Source organism: Manis pentadactyla, chromosome 6 (assembly GCF_030020395.1).
Source record: "Manis pentadactyla isolate mManPen7 chromosome 6, mManPen7.hap1, whole genome shotgun sequence".
Classification (NCBI taxonomy): domain Eukaryota; kingdom Metazoa; phylum Chordata; class Mammalia; order Pholidota; family Manidae; genus Manis; species Manis pentadactyla.
This window is the reverse complement of record NC_080024.1, coordinates 65,185,518-65,199,277: the sequence shown is the minus strand read 5'-3', so window position 1 is coordinate 65,199,277 and position 13,760 is coordinate 65,185,518. Positions and strand designations below refer to the sequence as shown.

The 13,760-nt window shown below is 37.3% G+C and overlaps 1 protein-coding gene across 1 annotated transcript in view; it reads right to left on the bottom strand.

Annotated features, from left to right (window-relative positions):
• The window catches only part of TLK1 (tousled like kinase 1), a 177,650-nt gene that overhangs the window by 45,644 nt on the left and 118,246 nt on the right, over window positions 1–13,760 (bottom strand). The window lies entirely within an intron of this gene.

Here is a 13,760-nt window from a genome sequence, read left to right as displayed (position 1 = left end):
AAAGGGGTCCCAGAAGAAGAAGAGAGAGGAAAAGAGATGGAAAGTATCTTAGAAGAAATAATTGCTAAAAACTTCCCCAAACTGGGGGAGGAAATAATCGAACAGACCATAGAAATACACAGAACCCCCAACAGAAAGGATCCAAGAAGGACAACACCAAGACACATAATAATTAAAATGGCAAAGATCAAGGACAAGGAAAGAGTGTTAAAGGCAGCTAGAGAGAAAAAGGTCACCTATAAAGGGAAACCCATCAGGCTAACGTCAGATTTCTCAACAGAAACTCTACAGGCCAGAAGAGAATGGCATGATATATTTAATACAATGAAACAGAAGGGCCTTGAACCAAGGATACTGTATTCAGCACGACTATCATTCAAATATGAACGTGGGATTAAACAATTCCCAGACAAACAAAAGCTGAGGGAATTTGCTTTCCACAAACCACCTCTACAGAACATCTTACAGGGACTGCTCTAGATGGGAGCACTCCTAGAAAGAGCACAGCACAAAACACCCAACATATGAAGAATCGAGGAGGAGGAACAAGAAGGGAGAGAAGAAAAGAATCTCCAGACAGTGTATATAACAGCTCAATAAGCGAGCTAAGTTAGGCAGTAAGATACTAAAGAGGCTAACCTTGAACCTTTGGTAACCACGAATTTAAAGCCTGCAATGGCAATAAGTACATATCTTTCAATAGTCACCCTAAATGTTAATGGGTTGAATGCACCAATCAAAAGACACAGAGTAACAGAATGGATAAAAAAGCAAGACCCATCTATATGCTGCTTACAAGAAACTCACCTCAAACCCAAAGACATGTACAGACTAAAAGTCAAGGGATGGAAAAACATATTTCAATCAAACAACAGTGAGAAGAAAGCAGTGGTTGCAGTACTAATATCAGACAAAATAGACTTCAAAACAAAGAAAGTAACAAGAGATAGAGAAGGACACTACATAATGATAAAGGGCTCAGTCAAACAAGACGATATAACCATTCTAAATATATATGCACCCAACACAGGAGCACCAGCATATGTGAAACAAATACTAACAGAACTAAAGGGGGAAATAGACTGCAATGCATTCATTCTAGGAGACTTCAACACACCACTCACCCCAAAGGATAGATCCACTGGGCAGAAAATAAGTAAGGACACGGAAGCACTGAACAACACAGTAGAGCAGATGGACCTAATAGACATCTATAGAACTCTACATCCAAAAGCAACAGGATATACATTCTTCTCAAGTGCACATGGAACATTCTCCAGAATAGACCACATACTAGGCCACAAAAAGAGCCTCAGAAAATTCCAAAAGATTGAAATCCTACCAACCAACTTTTCAGACCACAAAGGCATAAAACTAGAAATAAACTGTACAAAGAAAGCAAAGAGGCTCACAAACACATGGAGGCTTAACAACATGCTCCTAAATAATTTTATATCCTGTAACTTTGCTGAATTCAGTTATTAGTTCTAATAATTTCTTGGTGAGGTCTTTAGAGTTTTATATGTATAATATAATGTAATCTGCAAACAGTAACAATTTAATTTCTCCCTTACCAATTTGGATGACTTTGATATCTTTGTGTTTTCTGATTACCATTGCTAGGACCTCCAGTACCATGTTGAGTAAAAGTGATAGTGGGCATCCTTTCAGCTTTTCATTATTAAGAATGATGTTGGCTGTCAGTTTGTTGTATATGGTCTTTTTATGTCAAGGTATGTGTCCTCTACACCCATTGTGTTGAGTTTTGATCATGAATGGATGTTCAATTTTGTCAAAGGCTTTTCCAGAATCTATTGACATAATCATGTGATGTTTGTCCTTTTTGTTAATGTGACATATGACATTGATGGAGTTATGAATATTTTGTACAATCCTTGCATCCCTGCAATAAATCACACTTGGTCATGATTATCTTTTGGATGTACTTTTTGAATTTGGTTTGCTAATATTTTGTTAAGGATTTTTGCATCTATGTTCATCAGGGATATTGGTCTGTAACTTTTTGTTTTTGTGGTGTCTTCATCTGATTATGGTATTTGAGTGATGCTGGCCTCATAGAATGAGTTTGGAAGCATTCTCTTCTCTTCTTTTTGGAATACTTTAAGAAGGATGGGTATTGACTCTTCTTTAAATGTTTGGTAGAATTAGCTGTGAAGCCATCGGATGGAGTTGTTTTTTTTTAGTTGGTTTTTTGACTACCAATTCAATTTCATTGCTGGTAACTGGTCTGTTCAGATATTCTGTTTCTTCCTGGGTCAGTCTTGGAAGGTAGTATTTTTCTAGAAAGTTGTTCATTTCTTCCAGGTTGTCCAGTTCATTGGCAAATAATTTTTCTTAGTATTCTCTAGTAATTCTTTGTATTTCTACGGTGTCTGTTGTGATTATTCCTTCTTTGTTCCTCATTTTGTTTATATGTATACATTCTCTTTTTTTCTTGAAAAGTCTGGCTAAGGGTTTGTCTTTATTTTCTCAAATAACCAGCTCCTGGTTTCGTTGATTTTTTTCTACTGCTTTATTCTTTATTTATTTATTTCTGCTCTGATCTTTATTATGTCCCTGTTTCTACTAACTTTGGGATTCACTTCTCCTTTTTCTAATTTCTTTAATTGTGAGTTTAGGCAGTTTGTGAGTTTGGGATTGTGAGTTTGGGATTGTTCTTGTTTTTTGAGGTCAGTCTGTATTGGTATGTACTTTCCTTAGAACTACCTTCACTGCATCCCACAGGGTTTGAGCTGTTGTGCTTTAGTTTTCATTTGTCTCTATGTATTATTGGTTTAATTTGGTCATTACTCCATTGATTATTTAAGTATGTTATTCAGCTTCTATGTGTTTATAGGCTTTTGTGTTTTGTGTAATTTATTTCTAGATTCATACCATTGTGATCTGAGAAGCTGCTTGATACAATTTCAGTCTTATTTAATTTATTGAGGCTCTTTTTGAGGCACAGTATGTGATCCGTTTTGAAAAAAATGTTCTATGTATGCTTGAGAAGAATGTGTATCCTGCTTCTTTTGGGTGGAATGTTCTATAGATACCTATTAAGTCCATCAGCTCTAATGTATTGTTAAGTGTCTGTTTCCTTACTTAGTTTCTGTCTGGTTGATCTACTGATGTGAGTGATTTGTTAACATCTCCTAAAATGAATGTATTTCAATCTATTTCCCCCTTTAATTTTGGTAGTGTGTGTTTTACATATTTAGATGTTCCTATTGTAAGGTTGAAGGCACTGGGGGGAGGGGTGAGCATGTCAGACACTGATGACATGCCAAAGCCCCCAGCTGCTGCCCTCTCCCAACCTAAAAAATGTGCCTTAGGCTAGCCAATCCTTGCGCCGCTGTAAATCTAAGCTCTGCCTCCCCCCTGCCTTCTTTAAAAACTCACTGCCTGTCTACTTTCACGTGACTTCCCCAGCCTGTGATAGTCAGACCGTGGAACCTCACCCAGGGGCATTCAAATAAATTACCTGGCCCTCTGTTGCCTCTCTTTGCCTGCTTATTTCAGCTAGAATTTATCTTACATTTGTAGAATTTATCTTACATTTGGTGCTGAAATCCCGGGAAGGAGTGTGAGCACGGGGCCCCGACCGGCCACCGGTGGCCCCGCCTCCTCCTTCCCCGACCCAGGACCTCAGCCTGCTCTCCACTGCATGGAATATTTTCCGGTGAGTCCCTCAGTTTCCCCCGGTCTGCTTCCCTTCCTAACTCTGTTTCACCTGCTCCATTAGAAATCGTGCGTATGTCCAGGTCTGGGTATTCAGCCCATCCATTGCGAGTATCCGGGATACCCGCCCCTGCTTCCTGTGGTGGGGGAGACGTGCCTCACCCAGGCTCCCAGGACATCTCCCCTAACTTGGTGTGCTTGGGACACTGGGCGCTCCTCTCAGCAGGATTAGTTGGGAAGTGGCGCAGACATGGGGACCAGCCCTCGAAAGCAGAGGCTCAGACCCCGCTGCCGTGTCTCATTTCTAATTTGGCTACTCTATGTTTGTCCCAGGAAATTCGCAAATGGAAGCTAGTCTTTCTTTGCTCTGAGGCCAGGCCTCAGTATCCCTTGGACAACCAATCTCGCTGGCCCCCTGAGGAAACTTTCGATTTTGGCCTCCTCACCGACTTAACTAATTATTGCCACTAGAGCGGAGAGTAGAATGAAATCCCATATGTGCAGGCTTTTTGGACTTTGCACTCCCGCCCAGACCTTTATGTTGTGTTCAATGACTCAGGTTCTCCTGGCCCGATCTCCAGTTAAAGACTGTCAGCCTCTTACTCTGCCCAGTCCTTCCTTTTCAGATCCGCCATAAAACCTCAGTTGCCCACCTCCCTCAGCTCGCAATCCCCTCCCCCTCTCTCCACCACCATCTTTAAGTCCTTTGTCTTCATACGTGTCGCCGCCATCTTAAAGTATTACGTTCTCAACCATGCCGCTGTCCTGCTCTCCTCTTCCGGTGGCTGCACCACCCCCTCCCCCTCTCCTTCCACTTTCACCGCCCTCTTCCCCAACCAGAACACGCTCCTCCTGCCCTCTAGTTCCAGAAGCCACAAATACGAAGCTAAAGGAAAACAAAGCAATTAGATATCAGTAACTCAAGTCTTTATATCAGTTTGTCTATCTGTGTATATGTTTTTATGTAAAAAATGTTGCTGACTGTATCGTTGTGTCTCAATTTTATGTTTGTGTGTAAATGAGAAATATTTTCCTACCTCTGGATAGTATTAATAAAAATTGATTTAAAAACAAGCGCTTGTAAAAATTAAGCATTCTAAAATTTCCAGGAAATCTAATAAAAAATGTTAAGCATTAAGGCTAATTTGAATTTGACTGAGACAGGCATGTCCTTGTTATCAACTGCCTAAGTTTACCTAATGTCATTTAAGTTGATGTTATCTACTAAATCTTTTAAGAATAAATGCCTAAAGGCTTGACTTTGTCTAATATTCAGTAAAGGTCTTGTAAATAACCCAGCATAGTTAAAAATAAGTGAATTAAATAAGTGCAGCAAATAAATCTCAGTATCAAGTACACAGCAATATTAAAATTTTGTTTTCAGTTAAAAAGACAAAGTTTTCCTTTGAAGTATTTTATTGTCATTCTGGTTAAATAGATAAGTATTGCTTCACAGCAACCTATAATCCTATTTAAGCAAGTGCCTTAAAACTTTTAACAGCTTCCCAAAATCAAATTCAAAAAAGTGCTTTTTACCTCTAGTTCACTCTGATATTTTCCAAAGGGCCCCTAGAACATGTCAAAAGAATTTCTTCTCATTGAGGAAAATATTTAGCTAATTTGGCTTATTTACCTGCTTAATTACCTAAAAGGCACTGTCACAGAGAATGATGCTAAACTTTGTTACTAAATATTTCATGTTATAGAAATATCCAAATTTCCTTATGACAACTGTCTTACAGTAAGCTCTCACCAAATCTTTAACCATTGTCATTTGTAAGTCTTTTGTCATTTATAGTCACTGTTTTATTACTTCTAAACCAGTAAAAAACTAAATTTCAACAGAACAAGTATTAGTTACATAAAGTTAAGTAAACTAAGAAAGATAATTTTATAATTTATTTCAAATGTTATTGATAAAATGTTTTAAGCTTTTTCTCTTAAGCTGACAGCAGTTTAGTAAATGACTGCCTTTATAAGCAGAATTGAAACTTTATCTTTCTCTCTACGTAATCCCTCCAGAATTTAAAAACTCTCTGTGACTATTTTTATATTTCATGTCAGTATATTTATTTGCACAAGTTCAATAAAAATCTACTTTCCTTGTAAGAAGACCAATTAAAAACACTAGTTATATTACCAAAGCTTTAACTGGAACGTCATACCTGAGAGACACGTGTGTAAACTCAAATATAAACAGACAGCTTTAAAGAACTAAGACTGACTTTATACAGCCAACAAAGCCCCTTAGAAGAACTAGCCTGGTACCTTGCTTACAGAATTCCCAGCAGCCTTACCAGGTGAGTAAAGAAGGTCACTTCCTGGCAGGTGGAGGAACCTCAAGAATGTCTTCAGAACCTCAAGAAGAGAAGAATTCACCCAAATCTACAGGTACTGCAAGCATAACCTGATAGCAAGTCTTACTTGGCTTTCTGGCCTCAAGAGGCCTTTAAAAGTTCAATCTGAAATTCCTCACAAAAAGTTCCAGCAAAGCACATTTAAAAGAGCCTGTGTAATCAATCGCTCTTCTTGCTGCACTTATGCAAATAATAAAGCCCAGTGTTAATTATTTTCTTAATCTTGCTACTTCTAAATAAGGGTGATTTTAGAGAAAAGTATTGTTTCAATAATACAGTCTTATCTATATTAAATCCTAATACTAGTCATTGAGATGTAAACTCAATCCAAAATTTTAGTTTCCCCATAATACCTGGCTATAATTCTCAATTAAACTCTTCATATTTCTAGTTCTCATATTCAGCCATGCATTCTTAATCTCATCAAATTTGTTCTTCCAGAATAAAAGCGCCAACTTTCTGAGGCCCTCTCAACTGACCAGTGATAGAAACCTAGCTGCACCCTTTGCTGTGCCCCTTCTCAGCATGAAGCAGCCAGAGCGGTTGTCGCCCCTTTTCCCTGGCAGCAGCTAAAGTCTCTATCTGTAGAAGAGAAAATGAGACAGAAACCATAAGCTTAGACGGAATGAAGTAAAAGCCTCTAAAAAAAGCAGGATGAGATGTTTGCAGTCAGAACATGCTACAAACCTCCCCTCCCAAGCCCCCGGCCAGGACGCCCCTTGTCAGCCAGATCAAGTTGTTACCCATTATGACCAAAAGGCTGAAATGTAAGGTTGAAGGCACTGGGGGGAGGGGTAAGCATGTCAGACACTGATGACGTGCCAAAGCCCCTGGCTGCTGCCCCCTCCCAACCTAAAAAACGTGCCTTAGGCTAGCCAATCCTCGCGCCACTGTAAATCTAAGCTCTGCCTCCCCCTACCTTCTTTAAAAACTCGCTGCCTGTCTACTTTCGCGTGACTTCCCTGGCCTGTGATAGTCAGACCGCGGAACCTGGCCCAGGGGCATTCAAATAAATTACCTAGCCCTTTGTTGCCTCTCTTTGCCTGCTTATTTCGGCTAGAATTTATCTTACATTTGTAGAATTTATATTACACCTATATTGGGCGCATAACTATTTATAATGGTTATGTCCTCTTGTTAGACTGAACCCTTTATTATTATGTAATGTTCTTCTTTGCCTCTTGTTACTTTCTTTCTTTGAAAACTATTTTGTCTAAGTATTGCTACTACTGCTTTTTTCTATTATGTGCATGAAGTATCTTTTTCCAACCCTTCACTTTCAGTTTGTGTATTTCTCTGAGTCTGAAGTGAGTCTCTTGTATGCAGCATACAGATGGGTCTTGTTTGAATGGATTCATTTTGCTACTCAATGTTTTTTGACTGGTACATTCAGCCCATTTACATTTTTTTTTTTGTATCATTAATATACACTTACATGAACAACATTGTGGTTACTAGATTCCCCCCATTATCAAGTCCCCACCACATACCCCATTACAGTCACTGTCCATCAGCATAATAAGATGCTATAGAATCACTAATTGTCTTCTCTGTGCTATACTGCCTTCACCATGCCCCCGCCCCTACATTATGTGTTCAGCCCATTTACATTTAAGGTGATTATTGATATGTACTTATTATCATTTTATTATTTGTTTTCTGGTTGTTTTTATACCTCCTCTCTCTTCCTTTCTTCCTCTCTTATGCTCTTGTTATTTGATGGATTTCTTTACTGTTGTGATTGGATTTTCCTTCTCTCTCTCTCTCTCTCTTTCATTCTTTTTGTGTCTGTGTGCATCTATTGTAGGTTTTAGTTTTGTGGTTACCAAAGGTTCAAGGACGGCTTCCTTACTATATAACAGTGCATCTTAAATTGCTGATTAATCTATTTCAAACACAATCTGAAGGTACTGTTGTCTTCTTCCTCCTCCACACTATTTGTATTAGATGTCATAATCTGCACTTCCTGTGTATTCCTTGATCGATTTTATGAGTAGTTGATTTTGCTTCTTTTGTTTTAATAGTGTACTTGGGTGGTGATTAATTGGTCTACTACCTTCACTGTGGGTTTATTTTCACCTGTGAAAGCTATTTAACCTTTGGAATATTTCCATCTAGAGCAGTCACTTTAACATATCCTATAAGGCTGGCTTAGTAGTGGTGAATTCCTTCAACTTTTGTTTATCTGAAAATTGTTTAATACCTGCTTCAAATTTAAATGACAATCTTGCTGGGTAGAAGATTCTTGGTTGGAGGTACTTGCTTCATTACATCAAATACATCGTGCCACTCCCTTCTTGAATGTAGAGTTTATGCTGACAAAAAACCATATCATACCATAAAATTTATGATAGCCTGATGCTGTTTCCTTTATAAGTAATCTTTTTTCTCTCTCTGGCTGCTTTCAATACTCTTTCCTTCTTCTTGATCTTTACAATTTTAATTATTATATGTCTTGGTGTTGTCTTTCTAGGGTTCCTTTTGTTATGGGCTCTCTGAATTTCCACGACCCGAGGGTCTATTTCCTTCCCCAGATAAGGGATGTTTTCGACAATTATTTCCTCAGACACTTTCTGTCCCTTTGTCTCTCTGTTCTCCTTCTGGTACCCCAATTATGCAACTATCATTCTGTTTGGATTGGGCACACAGCTCTCTTATTATTCTTTCATTCCTAGAGATCCTTTTTTCTGTTTTTTTTTTTGCTTATTTTTTTTCTTGTTCCCTAATTTCCATATTCTCAACAACTTCTTCAACCTGTGATAATCTGCTATTAAAATTCTTCCATTGTATGTTTGATTTCAGATAGTGTATTCTTCAGCTCTGAGTGGCTCTTTTGCAGGTCTTCTTTTTGTTGAAGTCCTCCCCTTAGATGTTGAATATTTTTCTGTATATCTACAAGCATGTTTACGACTTTTACTTTGAAATCTTTTTCAAGAAGATTGGTGATTTCTGTTTCATTCAGCCCTCTTTCTGGTTTTTTGTCTTGTATTTTTGTTGGGAATATATTCCTCTCCTTCCTCATTTTGCCAGGGTTTCTGGGCTTCTTCCTATGGAGTAATGGCTTTATGAAGGAGGCACCCTCTAGTGCCCAGAAGCTCGACTGTTTATCTTCCAGTGCAGGATCCCCAGCTGTTGGTGTGCAGTGGGTGAGGCTGCCTTTCTGTGTAGCTTATAGTGGTCTTACTCTAGGTGGGCAGTTTACTTTGGCTGTGCCTTTGTGATCAACGCAGCAGTCTCTGTGTTGCTGAAGTTGCTGTGGGCAGAGTCACCCTCTGCCTGGCTTGCAGCAATGGCAGGGGCCACAGGCACAAAGTACTCAGTGCCCACAGGGGAGGAGCTCCCAGGGGTGGCCCCTACAGGTACCTCCCTGGTTTGGCCAAAATTGAGCTGAGAAAGCTGGGAGGGTCTCCTTCTGCCTTCCTGGCAGCAAAGTCTGACATCACTGCCGGGGAAAGTGGGTTGTCTACTGGCCACAAGCACAGGGAGGAGCCTCAGGGCTGCATTGCCAGTGAGGGGGGATGTAGTGTCTGGGGCTCTCAAACTGCCCATTTTGCTTTTGTCCCAGGGGGCCAATAGTGTCCCTGCTCTCCACAAGCAGCTGGAATCTCAGCCTCCATGAGTGTTTTGCCTGTTTTTATTGTCCAGCTCCATTAATCACCAAGAGCATCATGTAATGTGGACTCATGCTCCTAGAGCAGATTTTCAGTGATCCTGAGCTCCTATCCCCTCCCCTCTCCATTCCTCTTTCTCTTGCCTGTGGGCTGGGATAGGGGGAGGACTTGGGTCCTGCCGGATCTCAGTCTTGCCACTTTACCCTTTTCTGTTGAGGTTTTCTCTTCTTCTCCAGATGCAGGTAGTCAGTTCTGCATTCTTCAAGTGGTTTTCAGGTTTAGTTGCACTTGCTGTATTTTTGTGTTTTTATGTGTTTTTGGGAGGAGTCCACCTTGCCTTTCTACTCTGCCATCTTTTTCCAGGAGACCAGATTCAGTTTCTTTAATAGTTATAAAACCATTTGGATTTTGTATAATCTAATATCAATTTTACTAAGTTGTATTTTTCTAGGTTATCCATTTCACAAAAACTTCAAATTTGAGCCATTTATACTATTTTGTTTTCTCTTAAATATCTGTAAAATTCTGTAGTTATATTTCTTTGTTCATTTCTGAACATGGTTGTCCTCTTTTTCAATTTTATTAGTATTAAAAAAAACCACAGTTTTTTTCTGTGGATTGGTTGATTCTCCATATTATATGTTTGTTACCTATATCATTAATTTCTGCCCTTATCTTTCCTCTCTCTCCTTTTTCAATTCTGTTGCTCATCTTCTAACTTACTGAGGTAGATACTTAGTTTACAATGTTTTAGTTTCCTTCTTTTCCTATACATATATGTAAAACTATAAATTTCCATCTAGATAACATTTCAGATTAATCTCACAAATTTTGCTTCATAGCACTTTTCCTGTTATTCACCTAGAAATATTTTCTCATTTCCGTTTAGACTTTCCCTCTATCCTTTGCGTTACTGATTTCTAGTTTAATTCCACTGTGGTCAGAGGATACATTCTATATGATTCCAATCCTTTAAATTTCAGTCACAAGTTCTACCGAATATTTAAGGAAGAAACAATGCCAGTCTTTTACAAACTCTTTCAACCCTTTGAAATTTGTTGAGACTACTTTATGACCTAACGTGGTCATTTATTATAAAAGTCCATGCTTTAAAAGGAACATATACTCTACAGATGTTAGGGGTTATTCTACATATGTTAGGTTAAGTTTGTCAATCCTAGTATAATTTTCTATATCACCATTGTGTGTTCTGTTTTATATTGTCGTATTTTTAACTACATGTTCTATTAATCTAAGATTAGATTATTTTTAACTACATGCTCTATTAATCTAAGAAATGTGCTTGCTGAAATTTCCTTTTAGGACTGTGGATGAATCTATAATACTTTAATCAATTTTTTATTTACCTTGAGGCATTGTTATGTGCATACAAATTTAGAATTATTCTATGTCTCTGGTAATTTGAACTTTTTATAATAGTGAAATAACCACTTTATTTCTTAGGAATTTTTGCCTTAAATTTTAATGTGTCTGATACAATACAGCTTTTTTTCTGGTTTGTATTTACCTGGAATATTTTTTTCTTATCATTTATTTCCAATATATCTTTTTTTTTCCTTTGGCTGCTTTAAGAATTTTTTCTCTTTCCCTTGATTTTCTGAAATTTAATTATTATGTGTCTAAGTGAGTATTTATTTTTATTCATCCTACTTGCAATTCTCTGGTCTTCATGAATCTGTAGACTCATCTTGTTCATCCTAAAAATATTCTGTTATCTAATCAAATAAAAAATGATAAATATATAGGTAAAGTTCAGATGAACACTGAGTTATTATAAAAGACAATAATGACTTTAGGCAGGTTTGTGTGTGTGTGTGTGTGTGTGTGTGTGTGTGTGTGTGTGTGTGTGTGTGTAAGTGTGTGTGTGTGTGTGTGTATACTGAGAAAAAGAATCAAACAGAAACTGAGCAATCCAGTAAGAAGAAAAAAAGAAAAAGGGACAGAGACTAGGCAGGATGAATAGAAAGCACAAAGAAAGCAAGATTTAAGCCCTGACATATAAGTAAATACATGAAATGAAAATGGATTAGAAGCTTCAATGAAAGATTTTTTTTCAGACAAGATTTTTAAAACTCAATTATACATTTTTCAAAACCCATAAGTTGCACAACACCAAAAGTGAACCTTAATTACACTATAAACTTTGGGTGATAAGAATGTGTCAATGCAGATTCACCAACTATAACAAACTGCACCATTCAGGTGCAGAATATTGACAATGGGGGAGACTGTACATGTGTGGGGGCAGGGGGTATATGGGTACACTCTGTACTGTCTGCTTAATTTCGCTGTGAACTAAAACTCTGAAGTAATTAATTTAAAAGTCTTTTACAAGAGATAAGTAATCCACCAACTAACTCATGCTATATAAATACTGAGCTAAAAATTAAAGCTTAATGAGCTAACAGTGACCTCTAAAACTTCATTAACCAAAATAGAACATAAAATTTTACTATTTACTTTTGCAATCATTCTACATGAAATATAAAATATATAGATAAAATCAAAACTTAATTGAAAATATATTTAACATGAAGTCAAAATCTTGATTAAAATCTATTAATAATAAACAATTAATATAAGGATCACTTAGACATTTCCATAGATCATATTAGCTATGCAAACTATTTACCCTGCATAAAAAAAGTCTTTATCACTGAAATTACAAAATACCACCTCAAAAACTTGACTGAATCTTGCTGGTAGTTAAAAATGTGTTAAGAGCCAGGAACCATGCGAGTATTTTACATACATTAACTCATACCATCCTTTCAACATTACAATGTAGGTACTTTTCCAAGTGAGGAAACTGAGGCTCTAAGAAGTAAAACCGCTTACCAAAAATAACAAGTTGGGTTGCACATCTGCCTGACTACACAGCTTAAAGTCCTAACCATAAATAATGGTAACTTCATTTTCTATGTTAATTTCTTGACAGAAAAGAATGAAAGAATCATGATCTCTATGATAATTATACTAAATATTCTTCACTGAACAGTGATTCAGAAGTTTTTAGAAGACACTTGCCCAATACAGTTGCTAAAATAAAACTATAGTATATACAAATGAAATCACTTCTGTGACTTTTTTCCCTATTTAAATCTGTATTTGTATAGGATGCGATCAAATTGTTATGTAGTACCACTTTGCCACTCCCAGAACACACAGCAGTGTAACTTCAGGGTTAGTTCTAAGTCAACATACGTAATAAAATGGGATAGAAATGAAGCAAGTCTATTGTTTTTAAACTACAGTTTAATAATTTGGAAGATAAGCAGGATGCAAAACACATGTGACAAACCAGAAAAACGGTCTATCAAAAAGAAGAAAAATTCAGTCAAATGCTTATGTATTGTAATTTAGCATTTACTGATTATTTCCATATGCCAGGAACTGTGTTATATTTTGGAAATACAAAATAGAAAAATGCTACAATACAGGCATGTACAAAAGTCTATGGGCACCTAAAAAGAGGGAATAGGGGGAAAAACTGGCAGGTTAAAATTTTTTAGAGAGGGCTTCTTACTGAAACTGGTATTTGAGCCAAGCCTTAAAGGATGAAAAGGCAATGAGACAGGTGAAGAAAGGCAAGGAACAAGATCTACAAAGTCACAGAAACAAGAAAACATAGTCATTTTAGAGAACTGAAAGAGTTTAACATTATACATATGGCAGATGTCAGGGAATGAAGCTAAGGAGAGAAACAAGAAGACCTATAAAGAGCCTTCATGAGAGTGAATTTTATCTTGAAGACAGTGAAGGATGTTAACCATGAAAGTGACGTGATGAAACGTGTAAGAAATAGCAGCCTAGGTTGAAAAAGAGAGATGAGACCCCATACTAAGACAGTGGCAATGAAGATGGACAGATATAAAAATATTATGGAAATAGACACAGAAAGCAACAGAAAGGGAAACATCTGTTTCTAGTATCATTATTAGACAGAAGAGACTGCAAGCACAGGCAAGTCTTTCAAGAAACCTAGTCATGAAGATGACAGAATATGGAGACTAGAGGGATGTATAACTAAGGTAGAGGGTTCTTTTGTTTTGTTTTGTTTTGTTTTGTAAAAGGAAGGAACCAATAAAAA